Source organism: Taudactylus pleione, unplaced genomic scaffold (assembly GCF_031769625.1).
Source record: "Taudactylus pleione unplaced genomic scaffold, aTauple2 ptg000005l, whole genome shotgun sequence".
Classification (NCBI taxonomy): Eukaryota; Metazoa; Chordata; class Amphibia; order Anura; family Myobatrachidae; genus Taudactylus; species Taudactylus pleione.
In genome coordinates, this window is record NW_028284408.1 from 15,116,487 (window position 1) to 15,132,024 (window position 15,538).

The window sequence follows — 15,538 nt, forward strand, 5'->3', positions numbered from 1 at the left end:
CAGGTAAGGCAAGATGTAGCTTTTTTCTTTGCATAGGCTGAAAATCCTGGTGCATACCAGTAGTCCCCAAATAATTCTACACACACCTTCTTTTCCCACACAGGTTATGCCATATGCTGCTTCAGCTAGTGCTGGAAATGCTGATTTAGGAGCCATGGGTCTACCTAGTCCATCTTTCCATATACCCAGGGCAGGGTAGGTTAGACTAAGGAGAAGTGCAGGACAGGGAAGGCTGGACCTATTGGGGGGACAAGGATGGCTAGACACGGTGGGGGGGGTGGCAAAGGGCAGGTAATCCTGGATCTTAATGGGGGAGGCACAGCTTATAGCCAGCACTCAATACCATTCCCTAACAACATGCCTGGGTGGCCTCCATAATGTAGTCATAGAGAAGATGTGGATGGCGGCACTCACTGGACTTATTGAAGCAGGGGTCGGTAATCACTGCAGTGCGCGTCCTGTAGGTGTTTATATCGCCGTCTGCTGCTTCAGTAAGTCCTGTGAGTGCCGGCATCCACATCATATATATATATACACTACCGTTCAAACGTTTGGGGTCACCCAGACAATGTCATGTTTTACATGAAAACTGGCTCTTCTTTATCAAATGATTTGCAAAATGAATAGAACATATAGCAAGATATTGGCAAGGTTAGAAATAACGTTTTTTATTTGAAAATATAATTTTGTCCTTCAAATTTTACTTTCGTCAAATAATGCTCTTTTTGCAGCAATTTCAGCATTGCGGACTGTTAATTTGTTGAGGTAATCTGAAGAAATTTCACCCCACAGTTCCTGAAGCACCTCCCACAAGTTGGATTGGCTTGATGGGCACTTCTTGCGTACCATATGGTGAAGCTGCTCCCACAACAGCTTAATGGGGTTGAGATCTGGTGACTGCGCTGGCCACTCCAGTACAGACCGAATACCAGCTACCTGCTTCTTCCCTAAATAGTTCTTGCATAATTTGGAGGTGTGCTTTGGGTCATTGTCCTGTTGGAGGTGGAAATTGGCTCCAATCAAGCGCTGTCCACAGGGTATGGCATGGCATTGCAAAATGTAGTGATAGCCTTCCTTATTCAAAATCCCTTTTCCCTTGTACAAATCTCCCACTTTACCAGCACCAAAGCAGCCCCAGACCATCACATTACCTCCACCATGCTTGATAGATGGCGTCAGGCACTCTTCCAGCATCTTTTCACTTGTTCTGCGTCTCACTTTCTGTGTGATCCAAACACCTCAAACTTTGATTCGTCTGTCCATAACACTTTTTTCCAATCTTCCTCTGTTCAATGTCTGTGTTCTTTTGCCCATATTAATCTTTTCCTTTTATTGGCCAGCCTCAGATATGGATTTTCCTTTGCCACTCTTCCTAGAAGGCCAGCATCCCGGAGTCGCCTCTTCACTGTAGACATTGACACTGGTGTTTTGCGGGTACCATTTAATGAAGCTGCCAGTTGAGGACTTGTGAGGCGTCTATTTCTCAAACTAGAGACTCTAATGTACTTGTCTTCATGCACAGTTGTTGCACCAGGGCCTCCCACTTCTCTTTCTACTCTGGTTAGAGCCTGTTTGTGCTGTTCTCTGAAGGGAGTAATACACACCATTGTAGGAAATGTTCAGGTTCTTGGCAATTTCTTGCATGGACTAGCCTTCATTTCTAAGAACAAGAATAGACTGTCGAGTTTCACATGAAAGTTCTCTTTTTCTGGCCATTTGAAGAGTATAATGGAACCCACAAATATGATGCTCCAGATACTCAACTAGCTCAAAGGAAGGACAGGTTTATAGCTTCTCTAATGAGCAAACCTGTTTTCAGCTGTGCTAACATAATTGCAAAAGGGTTTTCAAATCATCCATTAGTCTTCTAACATGCTTAGCAAAAACAATGTACCATTAGAACACTGGAGTGATGGTTGCTGGAAATCTCTCTTTCTCTCCCTCTCCCTCTCTCCTAGACCTAAGGATTCACCTTATTCAGTGAACCTCTTATTATTATTGTACATACTTTTAAATGCACATTAAAATCATAATACTCAGTTCATAAGATAGAAATTTCAAAACATATCAGTTCTGGATGGATAATAAGGTAAATAAAAGTCCTTTCTTAAGGTGAAATCCAAAGGGTATTTTTTGGAGTTCTTCATAGAGGATTGAGAACCGGATATTAATTTTCTCCAAATTTCTGATCCTTCCTTTCAGGTCGTGCTGAAATAAACCCTCGCATTAGAAAATCTCCCAGACAAATCAAGCCAAATTGTTTAATTAACATAAAAACATTTAATCACAAAACAACTGTTAGGTCTTTCTTACATAAAATAGATGATACACTCAATCCAAGATTGGGAAAGTTATTACATCCACTGTTGCACCATATAATTAAGAGCTCACAATGGTGGACCCCGACTAATTCACAGATATGACAATGCAATGACCCAACGCGTTTTGTCTTTAGAAGAACTTCTTCAGGGGTAAATCAGAATTTTGGTGTAAAATATAGAGGAGTCCCAGTTTATTACCAGGTACACATTCACATCGTATAGTAGAATACAAAAGGTCTCAGTTCGCGACTGGATAATAGTTCCACAAACAATTATTGACTCAGTAGTACTGAATCTCAAAGTGGGAACCTCCGTGACTGCGTATGCATATATATTATATATATCTTTATATATGCATACGCAGTCACGGAGGTTCCCACTTTGAGATTCATTACTCATTCATTATATATATATATATATATATATATATATACTGTATATAAAATATATAAATGCAGTAACCTTTCCACCAGTTGCTGAGGCAGCTGGCATGGGGTGGGTTCGTGTTTGGAGACGCCAGTGAGCAGATTGGCTGCTGGAAAACCCTATCACATCTGTAGCCACTGCTGGGGCCCCTGTCTGGAGTTGCTCTGCTGCAGCATAACCAATACATGACATCAGTGGCCGTGTATTACAGGTGGCAATTCTCTTCTCCTCCTCCCCCATCCCCGCATCTTCCACTGACCTGGTTGCTGCTGACGCACTGGCAGCCTGCCAAGTATGGAGAGAGCGGCGGCATTCGAATATGGCACCGGCCGTGAGCCAACAACAGCTCGCGGACCGGCAGCCAATCAGGAGCAGCCGTAGCGGCCGCTCCTGATTGGCTGCCTTTCCGCAAGCTCCATTTGGCTTGCAGCCAGCACCATGTTCATAATGCTGCCACTGTCTCTCCATGCCTGGCTGCCGGTGCACCAGCTGGCAGCCCGGCAAAAATGTGCACCACATGCCACCCAGGCTCCCCTCTCTGCCCAGGCCTGCGACTCGGATCCCGGCAGTCGACCCCGATGGTGGACCTGCATTGGTATGGTGTTATTTTAAAAAATTCTTGCAAAAATTTCTTGCAATAGTGTTCAGAATCCTGGTTTCTACACTACACCCTCTGTGACTGGTCAGACACATCAGGAAGAAGAACAGCAGGATTCAACATGACTATAGTTACATTTTTTACCAATTTGTTCATGGACAATTGTCCTTACCAGTGGTGAGCTTTCAAAACTAGAACACGCATAATAAGCCTTCAGAACTAGATCCTTAATTTTCACCTTTAATATTAGCTTTTCCCTTAAACAAGACATAGAAGATATTGTATCTCCAATATACTTTTGAATCTAAAAATAATGTTACAATAGTAAAATACAATAGTAAAATAACGCGACATTGTATCATTGATGTAACCACAAGATTAACCTCTATTAATCTTGCGGCTACGATGTAGCGGTTCCCACCATAGACTTCAATGGGGATTTCTCACCATAGAAGTCTATGGGACACACAGGCTGGCCGCATTCAGCTAATCAGGGAGCTGCTCCAACGGAGCTGCTCCCTGATTGGCTGGCGGCCCCTTCACTGACGGGGCACACGTGTGCCCCGGTCATTTACGCGGAGCAAAGGTATGTGTACACACATACCTTTGCACAGTCCGGCATGGATCGGGTTTTTTGCGTTTTTTAATTTTAACCCCTGGATTGCTTACTTGGACAAGTGGACGTGATCTACGCATAGGAGAGGTGAGTATGTTTTTTTTTTTCAGGTACACCCCTATGGATTACTTCGGATACTAGGTGAGTATGTGTGAGTGTGAGTGTGCATGTATGTTTTAATAAAATTTTACATTCACGGTGTATGTTTGTTTATTTACGTATTTCTTTAGTTGTGGAACTACAAGTGCCAGCGGGCCCGTAATGCCCCGCATGCTGGTATTTGTGGTTCTCCAAATACCAGCATGCAGGGGAGGTTTGCTGGTACTTGTGGTTCTACAACTAAAGACAATATGGACCATTTAATTTTACACTTTACACTAACACTATCAACCCGGCACCCACGGCCATAGGGTGCCGGGGATAGCCCCGGACTATCAGTCTAGGCCTGGGGTGCCCTGGAGAGGGGTACCCCTTTATTGGGGGGTACCCAACTACCCAGGGATCCCTGGCCTGGACTGACTAGTGACCAGGGATAATGCTTTGGCCGGGGAAACCGGTGAAAGGTTTTCCCTGGCTGTGGCATTATCCCCCCGCTAGAAAGAGTTCGGTGCTGGTTCTGGAATTTTCAGGGGACCCCTACTCGTTTTGTCCCCTGATTTTCCAGAACCAGGACCAGCTCAACAAAGCCCTGTGCTGGATCTTAATATACAGGGGCCCCCTACGCATTTTGGCCCCTGTATTTTTAGAACCAGAACAGGCTTTATAAAGCCCGGGGCTGGTTATGCTTTTGGGGAGGGGGTGCACCTTTTTTTTTTTTAAAACACACACAGAAGCCATCACGGATCTCACTGATCTGTGATGGCTTCTCTAAAACTCACACCTTTTAATGCTACTCGCATTAAAAGGTGTCAGTTTACATAGTCCTAAACTCGCCTAAACTCGCAAATGCAGTAGTCTCGAGCTGAAAAGTTCGCAGGCTATTGAATTTGCGAGTTTCAGTACAAACTCGCACTTTTTAAAAGTGCGAGAAAGTGCGAGTTTGTACTGTTACTAAAACAGACTACCTATTACATTTGGCCCAGAAAGTTTGTACGTACATTAACAATTTTTTCTTATATCTTAAAAGTACTCAACGTCTTTTGCTTTAGGGATAAATTAATAAAAATAATCACATGATAATCATAGCAAAAACAGATAACAATTCCACTGAACAGCTGCAAATGAAACACCATTGGAGCCAGCAGGACATTCACAGGAAGACAAATGCCCTCATTCAGAGGCGGTCGCTAGGGCGTGATCGATCATATCAATAAAGAGCGAGAAAATGCAAATCAAGCACAAAATCGCAGCGCACATCGTAGGCGAGGAAACTCCCATCACAATGAAAACACACCTCCTGAGTCTCGTGACGGGGTGAGCGAGGACTACAGTCGGTGCTAAGCTATGTGACCATCGTGGTTTTTTGGCAGAGTCAAGTTTCCACATCTGCACTTTCGATGGTTCTTCTGCCTATTTCGATGCGGATGCAAGCAGCGTACAATTGCTTTGGTTTTTTTTGTCTATTCTTCTAATGTAAATTTAGCATGTGTTTTTTGATGTTTGGTTTAAGAATCTGGCTATGGGCTTTATTATTTAAAAAAACAAAAAAACAAAGCATGCTGGGATGTGCAGTACCACAAACCTAAAAAAATATAAAAAAAACATCTACAAAAACATGCATTTAGCATTTGAACCAAAAAAAGGGAATTATGATTATTAAATGTATATTAAATGGTTTTGCAAACAAATGTAATATAAATATCACATACCGAGACCAACCAAATGTAATGTCCTTTTAAAAAGAAAAAAACCCAATTAACGCAACCACTTTGCTACTATACATTGCAATGACAAACACCTGTTACTTTGTTAATTGACTCCAGACATCGGCAGAGGCAGAAACCATCGCCTGCAGTCGCAGTGCTTGAGGTAGACCCTGGGCTCACTCAAGCACTACGAGAAGTAGCATCTTAAAGGCTGCGGTATGACGTGTGCGATGACCCGCTCAGTAATTTATGCACGCCTTGAAATCTCTCTTTTTACGAAAGACACACCTGCGTTCGCTGCACCACGCCCCCGTTCACATGCACCTTCCCCTGTTACCACCCACAAACGGAACTATCTGTTAATCAGAGCTACGACCAAGTAGTGACTGACGACAAACTCCATTTAGCTCGCAAGAACTGGCTTGTGCACGCGCAATGCCGACTACACTCATGCGCACATGACAAAAAATCGCTCGTTGCGATCGATCATGCCCTGGCAACCGCCTCTGAATGAGGTCCAATGTCTCTACAGGCTGTACTGTAGTATTCTATGATACAGAAAAAAGGGGAATAAATGGATGAGGAGGAGAGCACAAAGGAAAGCATAGGCATAAAACAGATTAGTAGGCAATCTGGATGGAGTCTGCATGTCTGCTTGTGTAGCAGGGCTGAGTGTACCAGTGCGGTCACTCACCCTGCTACTAGGCATCCTCACCATCAACGCCTGGATGGTGGGGGTGCCTTGGGGCAGCGGGAGCCCTGGGCATCAGAGTGGGGTGGGATCGGGAGGGATCCCAGCCCCGTTCGAGCGTGTGGCGGGGCCCATCCGCAAGCCGGGCAGCGGGCCAGGATCGGTCGTGATCCCGCCCCCCATCCGGCGCAGCATGCGTGGAGGTAGAGGCGGATTGCCGCCGCTACTCCATGTGCGTGATGGCAAGTCTGAATCCTGGTGGATTCAGACTCAGCCAATCAGCACGTGCCCCTTTGAATTTGGCGCCGATTGTGAACCAATCAGGGCTCACAGATCGGCAGTCAGCAGAGGATGGCCACGGCGAGCCAATCGCAGCTTGCCGCGTCATCACCCCGCCCCCTGGCGTCGGCTGGAATTAGCTGGCGCGAGGAGGGGACAAGGGAGTCGAAGGTCGGGACTGAGCGAGGACTAGCCCCCAAAGCAAGAAGCACGAGCAGCACAAGGAAGACCCTGGAAGTCCCGCAGGGCGGCGGCCATTGAAAAAGAGCTCACCCAGGCCGATGCCCACCGGGCGAAGAGCGGCAGACCGGCGCCCACCAGGAGTGAGGACGGAGCAGGCTCCGGAGGCCCTGGGGCAGCAGTGTGCGATGCAAAAAAGCTAGCCCTGGCCACTGCTGCCCAGGTGAAGACTGCAGGAAGCCCAGGGGTGGCGGAAGTTATTCCACCTCCGGCGAAGACCACGCGGAGGCTGGTACAGGCTCATCTCAGCCAAAGGCCCCGGGACTGGTAAGTCCCTCATATGTCCCTAGACCACCAGGGATCGGCGCTAGGCCATGGGTCATGTTAATTCGGCGCTTGGCCGTGGGCCATGTTAATTCAGTGCTAGGCCTTGGGTCATGTTAATTCGGCGCTAAGCCGTGGGTCATGTTAATTCGGCACTTGGCCGTGGGTCGTGTTAATTCGGCACTAGGCCGTGGGTCATGTTAATTCGGCGGTAGGCCATGGGTCATGTTAAGTTGGCGCTAGGCCGTAGGAGTTGTTGCTATCGGTGATAGGGCGTGATCATTGAAATTCAGCGCTAGGCCTTGGACAAGGAACAGTCAGGCTAGGCCGCAGGTACGCAAGGGCAGAAGGCCCCAGAAGCATTGTGGAAATTGGCCAGGCGGTCAGGCCCCCATCAAAGGTAGACCGGGCAGGGACCAGGACGTTTTCCCCTTCAGTCAGGCCCCCATTAAAGGTAGGCTGTTGGTAAGTTGCTGTATCCCCCACAGTCAGGCCCCCATCAAAGGTAGGCAGTGGTAAGGCATCTGTTATTGTATCGGGCCCTGTGCTGGGCTCTTGCTGTTGTGTTCATCTACAGGGTTTGAGATCAGGACTCGTCCAGCAAAGGGACAAGATTATTTTCGGTGAGCGTAAATTGTTTTGTGTGCTGTTTGTGTTGTGTGTCACCCAACTTCCCTTTTCCCTGTCGGGCGCTTTTGTTCGGGGTACACCCTTGTGCTTGGCACGTAGGTGTAGCCAGTCTGAGGCCTAAAGTGCCAATGATGACCATCCACTGATCCCAGTGAAGGTCACCCCGCCTCAGCACCTCGTTCTTTTCCAGGGCCTGGAGTGGAAACCCCATTCACAACTGTCAGCGTCCGACCTGTGTTCCAGGACCGTCGACGGGAGCGCCCTTGGCGGCCTGAAGGTGAGCGGGTGGGAGTCAGGAGGTAAGTGTCCGAGTTAACCGGCACCGCAGCCGGACCTCCCCCCCTCTTACACTTGGACACAGGGCATAATAGTTCAATTTCAGGCATGTCAGTTCCAAACACAGAGAGAAGAGTTTTTATGAAGGGATGAAGGTGAAGAGGCAAGGAATCTGCAGAGTCCACAGTGAAGCCATTGTAAATAATAAGCAAAACATAACGGAGTGGTGGAGGTGCCAACAGATCACAGGGAGTCCAGACAGGGCAAAAGGAGGAAGACCAATGAAGCCATTAAAGAACCAGGGAGAGTGTTAAAGCAAACACAGGGAAGAAAATCCAGGAAAATCAGTGGTCTGAGGTCATGAAGGTCTCTGAATTTGCAGGCGTATGCTCCCAGTGCATTGGCCAAAGACTGGGCAGCATCAGAAGGTACAAAGTTGTGAGACCAATTCTGTGAAGCAGATGAAAATAAAGAGGAAGGAGAAAGTTGTGGATTCTGGTGACAAAGGAGGATGCGGAAAGGCAATCGGCATCAATATCGGACTTTAGGCCTGATTCAGCAAGGATCGCAGATGCGATTGCACACACAGTCGGCCGATTGTTACGCACCGCGCATGCATCAAAGTTTACGCAAATGATTCACTGCGATCGGGACTGTGATCGCAGTGGGTACACAGACCCATCGCAGAGTGATTGACAGGAAGTACCGTTTGTGGGCGGTGATGGGGGGATCGCAGGTACGCAGGCGTGCCAGTGCATTTGAATGCCATTACAGGGGCATGCATAATTAAACCCCTGTGATAACATACAAAGCCTGAGATCTACCTACCGGCAGGAAGTTTAGCAGCTTGTGAGTGAGGTCGGACCTGCTTTAATTGTGCGTGAGGCTCAGATGGTAATGTTATCGATGTTTTCACAGACTTGCAAGGTATTATGGATGTGAGTAAAGGGAAGTGGGAGTCTTTATGTTGTGCTGCTGTGGCATTGCAATCGCAGTCATTGGCAGAATTCTGCAGCAGAATTGCATATGTGCTTGCTGCCGCTATCGCATCAGTGATCCTTGCTGAATCAGGCCCTTAGTTTTCTCTGGGGGCACTGGATGAAGTTGCCATCTACTGGCCAGGTTGGTGGAGGAGACATCCTGAAATAATTGGATGGTACAGCCTTCATACATTAGAGTTTGGGATTTCTGGGCAGGCTGCAGGATGGATTCCTTAGCAGTGTAGAATTGAAGGAAAATAATCTCATCTCAGGACTGGGCTTGATTTGGGACAAAGCTCCCTGTGAGCATGATGGAGAACATTAATTCTGGCATACCCTTGATTCTAAGATGTTTCTAGCACGGTTGTCCAGGTCTTCCTGTTTATCATAGACAGAAAAAAAAACAATTTAAAGTTGTTTTAAAACATTTTTTAGGTCTTGTGTTTAAAACTGGTCTACAATGGGGTTTGCTATCACCAATATACTAAATGGGTAAAGCCGCCAAATAGTGTGCATTCTGGAAAAAAAAAGCGGAGGCTTTTGTAAGTTACCACTTCTTGGCAGGATTCAAGTGAAAATGTAAATCTGCACTAACATTAAGGGCAAAGCATGCCAGGTTTTACACTTAATTTTAGTGCTGCTCTAAATTTTCACTTCAAACTCGCTGAGAAGTCACTGCTTCATAAATATAGCCTTGACATAAATGTATTATGTATACTCATATTTCACCGCAGATCACCTAGAACAATGATTCATAGATTTCTCCTCCCTAGTTGATACACAGATCACTGGGAATGAAGTACAGTAAGGGGGATATTGGTAAAGCAGACAGGGAATATAAAAAATAAAAAAAAATAAAAATCAGATTTTCCCAGATACAAGGTCACTTTGGAGGAAGTTTATGATAATGTAAAAGATAAGGCAGTATAGAGATCCTGAAGACACATAATGGGTGAAACAATATGAAGTCTGTCCGTAACACTTGCTATAAGTGGCAAAATCTGATTTGAAATTTCCAAAAAGAAATGAACATTTGGAATAAAATCAAAAACCTTCAGAAATAATGGAAGGGGGACAATTAATCACTGTTGGAATCAAGAATTGGACAAATGTAGAATATCTGAACTTACATGTGTATCCTATGCAGAAAACTAAGGGATACATTTACTATGTATCTGTTTTGTAGTCACTCGAAAACTGATGGACATCAACGGCGGTTTAATGTCTACAAAATGTGTAATTTCTAATTATCATTTTTGACCACGAACAGAAATTTGTTGTCGATGCCCATCAGTTTTTGTAGTCTAAAATCTCCATCAGTTCACTGTTTCCCAATAAAAGCCTCCCTCAAGCGAACCAGTAAATATGAAGGAATCCAATTAAGATCCAACACAAACAAACAGAAACCGATGAACAATTCCTTTTACTGTTCTATTGGTTTAAACATACCACATGCTATTTAAAAATCACAAACCCCTTATAAAATGCCACAAACTGCTGACAACCATTGATAGGCTGTAGTGTGGTAGCTGATGGTAGTAGAGAATGTTGCTTGGAGTTTGAAAGGGTTTCTTATTGTTTCGGTGTGAGCTCTGTAAGTTGTCTTCAGTTTTTTTCTGTTCTATTGTCCTAGATTAAAGTTTGTCATAATATATTAACAAGAGACAATAATACAGTAACAAGTGACATGTATGCCTGCAAGACTATAGAAAGCCACCCTTAGCTAATGCCACTGTAACTCTTAGAGGAGGAAGCAGATTGAGGAGTAGGAGAGGGTCTTCAGGGCGGTCAACACCTGGGAGAGATTGTAATAGTACGTAGGTTGACTGATGCCCACCACTCTAGAGGTTACTGACTGAAAAGAAGGAACCAGTGGTAAAAAATGCAGAGCACACAGCAGCTTGTACAGGCCTAATACAGCCACAGACCTAATCATGACTGGCTTAAACTGGTGCGATCAGTCACAGCATTGAGGTTAAACCACCTATGAAATAACTTAGGCCTGCATAAACTCTGTGGTGCCTCAGGAAGCTGCTAATGCTCCTTTGTTTCTGCTTCATGGTTCCTTCTAGTCAGGTGGCGGAGTGCTGCATGACTCATAAGTGGTGAGCATTGCATAGCCAGATATATCCACCCATACTGTTGCAGATGATTGTGTCCATTTTTATATGCATTATAATTAAATTTTCACTAATAGAATGAGTTTTGACACACAAACCCGTTCCTCAGTTAACAGTCTAAATTTATACTTATGCTTAGTAAATCAGTGGTTTCTATACTTCTAATGAAAGAAACATTGATGGGGACCCGATGTTCAATATCTAAGGTCTGTGTTTTTGGTGGATTCCAGATGGTTTGCCTCTAATAAATCAATGGCTTGGAAAACCAATGGAAAACCCAAAACCGACACTTACTAAATATACCCCTATATGGCAATAGAAAACTCCAACTGCATCAACCACATGACTAGCTTTACATTACCTCCTTGTGATTAGGTGCCACCAAAAAAACTCAAATTACCGATTATCACAAAGAAAAAAAAGATGGTTGCCTAAATGAGGTTTACTGATTTATATATATACTGCATAATAAGTGAGAAAGTGTGTCTATGTGTCTGTGTGTTTGTCTTTTATGCAATGGCCAAAGTTTTGTACCTACATCCACCAAATTTGTTATGTTGGTGTACTTTGGCCAGGATGAGTTTTTTTCCTAGGTTTCAACTTTATCAGGGCCACACACTATCACACCATCTCATAAACTTGGGACACTCTCATGAGCAGCTCAGCACTCAACACATTTAGACTGTGGCAGACAGATTAATCAATAAATCCACAATATCTGATCCTGGCAAAGCTTAGCATACAGAGATTACAAACAGCAGGGGGGATTGATTGCAGTCACACAGTGCCACTGTGGGCAGACCCCCTCCAGCCTGGGAACGGGACTCCAGTCCCAGCATTCCCTCCCTGATGACAGCCCTGCTAGACATGGTCTTCAATGTTGGTCTGCAGATTGATTTCAGGGGAAGATTCAGCTGCAGAAGCAGTCTGGGATGCCAAGAGCCACGCCGGGCCTGGGTGAAACCTAATCATGGGAGGCACTGCCATGCCCCTCTCAAGAAATAAAACAATGAAAAAAAATATAGTTGTAGCACTGCACCTGTGAAGCAGTGCTGCACGCAATGGAGAGGGGCGCTGTGAGCCCCTCAGCCCAGCGTAAATCCAGAGGGGGGGCACGATCAGAATGATTGCTCCCCCCACAGGCAGAGGAGACTGCCCTGCTGCAGTAACCAGTTTCCTTTTGCAGCCCAGCGCACAGCAGCGTGTGCTGGGCTCCTCAGCTGACAGGGAGGAGAGGGCGGTGCGGCGTCTGACTCGGGCAATCTCTGCCTACTTGTTGATTGAAGTCAAAATAATGCCTTATAGTTGGTGTTAGTGTTGAGGCAAATCAGATTAATATTGGCTTGTATATGAGTCAGAGAACTATCTCTTGCTTGCAATTAAATTGTCCTATAATATTACATTTTAAATAATATATGTTGTTGTCCAATCCATATGAATATGATGTAATATAATGTATTCATTATTAATAAAGATATCTTGAGGTGACCGTCTTCGTATTACTAAAGGATAATGATCTATTGATAATTCCAAATGTTTATTTATGAATCAAAAATATACTATTAGGTATAATCAATGTCCTCTTGTGGAGCTTCAAGAGTCCACATTATAATTGATTGGAATGTTTAATCCCCAGTGTTCTATAATTTTCTCAGTGATTGAAGAAGTGGCTATATGCTGTTATTTTCTAAACAAATAGCTATTGTACCGTTTATTCAAGTAATAGAGAATCTGTAGTGCAATCTCTTCTTATATTAGTTTGTAACAATTGGAGACTATCAATGTATTGAACCTGCTAAAATATTTGATCCAACTTGCTAGTTGTTTCTTCCACTGAAACAGTGGTTGGTAGAACGCCTGCAGTTTCTTTCTTGTCTACTGCAGTCTCAGTAGTTTTTATGCTAAGAATGCTTAGAAGCAAATCTGCAACTTCTCACACATCTCTTCTGGTCCTAAGCACAATTTACTGCTATGCATCTATATAATAGCTGTGTAAGGTCTGTCCCGTCTCCAACATGCTTGCACAGTGGGAAAGGAATGGCCATCAACTATCGATGTTTTCAAAACATTAATGATTGGTGACTGATGTTTACTAGTTTTGCCATCGATAGCGCCGAGTGGGAGCCGATGTTTTTCTTCTTCATGTCAGGACAGATCTTAGCTGCGCCCCTGGTGCCCCTAACCCCCGTCCCATTTTTTTATTGGCCCGTGGTGCCTGCAGCAGAGGTGGCCATTGAGGAGGTGCAAACCATTGATGGTTCACCATCAATGGTTTTGTGCCATCGCTGGTAATCACTGATGGGCCCATCGAAGGTAACCATCGATAGACACCCCACCGATGGCCATCCTTACAGTGGGAGCAAGAGCGTGCATACCAAGAGGAGGAGAGGACCTGCGTGCTGCCAGGAGTGGAGGCAAGACTGAGTGAAGGAGGGCGGGACAGATGGTGAGGGGGGTTGGGCAGTTGTGGGATGGAGTTTGCCTGTAGAGCAGACACAGCTAGCCACTTTGGGGAGGGGCTGGGTTCAGATGTCATTAGGCCGCGAATTGTGGGAGCGCAAGGAGAGGGAGGGGGTAAGTTGCACATTCTCGCATCACTTAGCCCCGCCACGTCCATATGGAGCTGAAAATTCAGGAGCCTCCCACAACTTCCGGGAGAATAAATCCGACCGTGAATATTGCATACTATTGGTTGGGTATGGGATACAAAAGGCTGACAGTGGCATCGTGATGCTCGGTATCCTGACAGGAGTTAGGTAAGTATCCTAACCCTCTCCCCTTAACTCTCTAACCCTAACCCTCCATATCTGCATCCAAACCCTAACTCGTTTAGTGCCTAAATCCAACTCTCCCCCCTTAGTGCCCAACCCCTCCCGGTGGACCCTAACCCACACTGTCCGCAGCCTATCCCTAACCTCCTCCCTTCTGCAGCCTAACCCTAAACCCCTCGGGGTGCCTAAAACTAACCCCACCCCCCCACTGTTAACAGCTAACGGCACCCGCTATACTTACGATTGGGATGTCGGCTGTCGGGATTCCGGCGTCGGCATCTCCACTGATGTCGGGTTTTCGGCGCAGGTCTTCTGTTCATGATTAGTGAGTGCCAGGATTTTGTTTTCCGGCTCTGGTCTTGTGTTCATGATTAGTGATTCTGGCGCCAGGATTTCGGCAGCCATTGGGATGATGGTAGGTATAATAACTACCTCCCGCATACTATAGCATGGTTTTACTGTGTGATAATGTTACAGCATGTGTTAATATTGAGACTTGTTTTGTATGCAGAAATGTGTCTTGATTACAGCATACACAGTTTGTGGTTGCAATTGCAGAGTAATATAGAGTAATGATAGTGATACTGTGCATTTGTATGTAGCGCATTAGAGTGTGCTGTCATTAGAATCAAAATAGAGGACAACATGTCTTTAATGCTGAGCTAAAGTTGTTTGCAATGGTGTCTCTATCACCCACATAAATAATACACACACAGAAATCTCTATATATTGCTATATATGCTATTAAGATATTTGCATTAATTGAATATATTTTGGTGATAGTGAAAAAAGTATAAGGAATTTATTTAAAGTATTTGCAATTACTGAATTTATTTCTGAAAGAATCTAGATGAGATTTCAGAAAGAATACCTGGTATAATTACCAATAAAATGCAAAAGTATGGAGAGGAAGAGAGAGAGAGAGAGAGAGAGAGAGAGAGCGAGAGAGATAATAGGAGGAAAAAGGGGGATGGGATAGAGATATGGAAGGAATAGAAGAAGATGGGAGAGAGATGGGTGGTATATGAGATATGGGAGGAATATTGGGAGATGTGAGTGAGAGAGTACGTGAAATAGAGGAAGCTGAGAGAGACATGGGAGGAATAGGGGTGGATGGGAGAGATAGATGAGTGGAATAGGGCAGGGCTGTGCCAGCTCACTATGGTGCACCCTGACATCGTGTGACCAAAAATGGGTCGTGGTCTAATTACAAAGGCCATGCCCCCTACATGATGTTATTTGGAGGCGAGCCCGCATGGCAATAGGGGAAGCTGAGAGAGAGATGGGAGGAATAGGGGGAAATGGGTGAGAGAGATGGGAGGAATAGGAGAGATGGGAGCAATAGGAGTGGATGGGAGAGATAGCTGATTGGAATATGGGAAGCTGGGAGAGGGATGGGAGGAATAGGAGAAATGGGAGGAATAGGGGAATCGGGCGAGATAGATGGGTGGAATGGGGGAAGCTGAGAGAGAGATGGGAGGAATAGGATATAGGGGAGGAATAGGGGGAAATGGGTGAGAA